Source organism: Lagopus leucura, unplaced genomic scaffold, assembly GCF_019238085.1.
Source record: "Lagopus leucura isolate 7727_CA_CO unplaced genomic scaffold, USGS_WTPT01 31191-0_obj-0_obj, whole genome shotgun sequence".
Taxonomy (NCBI): domain Eukaryota; kingdom Metazoa; phylum Chordata; class Aves; order Galliformes; family Phasianidae; genus Lagopus; species Lagopus leucura.
The window spans coordinates 1-1696 of NW_024963225.1; the positions used below are offsets into that span (position 1 = coordinate 1).

The 1696-nt window shown below is 52.4% G+C and overlaps 1 long non-coding RNA gene across 1 annotated transcript; it reads right to left on the reverse strand.

Annotated features, from left to right (window-relative positions):
• Positions 1–42: 42 nt before the first annotated feature.
• Positions 43–1328, reverse strand: LOC122191035. The gene is made up of 3 exons (XR_006182289.1): positions 729–1328; positions 430–580; positions 43–125 (listed from the first exon to the last, which is right to left on the reverse strand). It is a non-coding gene; the product is annotated as an uncharacterized LOC122191035 (long non-coding RNA).
• Positions 1329–1696: the final 368 nt, after the last annotated feature.

The window sequence follows — 1696 nt, forward strand, 5'->3', positions numbered from 1 at the left end:
CCTCGCCCCTCGGCCTCTCCTGCCTGCTTCCCCCAGCCCCTACCTGAAATGGATGTGCTGTGGCCATCTGCTGCTCTCCTGCAGCTGAGATGATCATGGCTGGAAGACAGAAGTTGAACTGGAGCCTGCAGGGACAAGAGAAATGGCAGGAGAGCTGTGAGGGAACGCAGCAGTCCCTGTCCCAGCCCAGCCCTCCACAGCCCATCTGCAGGGCACTGCCTGGGGGATGGCACAGCAGGCCTTGCACAGGAACACAAGCAGCAACAGCACTGGTAACCTCAACCTCAACTCTGGCTAAAAGATGAACCATCTCAAAGCTGTCTCAAACTGTGGGGCGGAAAGAACTGTCGGCTGACACTCAGTTCAACAGCTGAGGACACACGGACTGTATGCCTAAGACAAAGCATGGCAAGGACACTGTCATCTTACCCCAAAACAGGGAGCAGCCCAGGTGCCCTTCGAGTTCTCCTGCACAGCAGTGTGCTGCACAACGGGATCTCCCCTCAAGTAGGGATGTCTCTCGAGGTCACACCTGCACACCTGCACCTTGCCGCCAAGACTCCTTCCGGATAGAGAGATTCTGGAAGAGACTCATGGTTACTTTGGAGCTATCAGAGCTCCTCTGAGGTTATGTCTTAGAGAGACTGTGCACATATGATTCCTTTGACGTACGGCCCTTGACCAAGCCTGGGACTAGGAGCGGATCCAGCCATGGCCAGGCTCCTTACCTTTGTGGCTTGCGGACTTCACATAGGAACAGGGACCGCTCTGAGCCTCGTGACTCAACAGGAAGGTCTGCCGTAGGTGTGGGTGTATCCCTATCCTCTATGCAGGAAATAACCAAGTGTATCCGACCATCTCCCATCTTGCTGTGTCACTGTTAAATCACTACAACCTATTTGTACTATTTCAATAAATATAGTCCTGCTTCTCCCTTAGGTGTGTATATTGTGTTTGGATCCATCTGTGGCAAGTTGGTGAAGTCTGCAGAATGGCAACAAGGGACACAAAGTGATTACAGGAGACACGGAGCACGTTCCAAATTCTCCTATGAATGTCCTTGTGGCAACTGTTATAGTTGAGAAGCGAGCAGAGGTCATTAGGGGCAGTAAAAGGGTGAAAAAGGGGAAAGGTGTTATCAGCATAATGTCAGGTTTGGAAGTAACACAAGAAGCAAAGGAGAACTGTACCGGTCCTCCCTGGATGAAAAATGACTGATATTCCACAATATTTCTGCTGCGCTACGAGGGTCCTGATTTATGAAAAACTTCACGAGCCAGCAGTGTGCTCTGGCAGATCGGAAAGCAAATGGGATCCTGAGCTCCATCAGAAGAGGGGCGGCCAGCAGGAACAGGGAGGTGATTGTCCCTTGTACTCCATCCTCATGAGGCTCCATCTGGAGTATTGTGCCCAGGTCTGGAGCCCCCAGCACAAGAAAGACAGAGAGCTGTCGGAGAGGGTCCAGAGGAGCCACAGAGATTATCAGGGGGCTGCAGCACCTTCCCCACGAAGACAGGCTGAGGGAGCTGGGCTTGTGTAGCCTGGAGAAGAGAAGGCTGTGGGGTGACCTCATTGCAGCCCGCCAGGGCCTAAAGGGAGCCTACAAACAGGAGGGGAGTCAATTCTTTGAAAGGGTAGACAACAGTAGGACAAGGGGAAATGGTTTTAAGTTGAGGGAGGGAAGATTTAGGTTGGA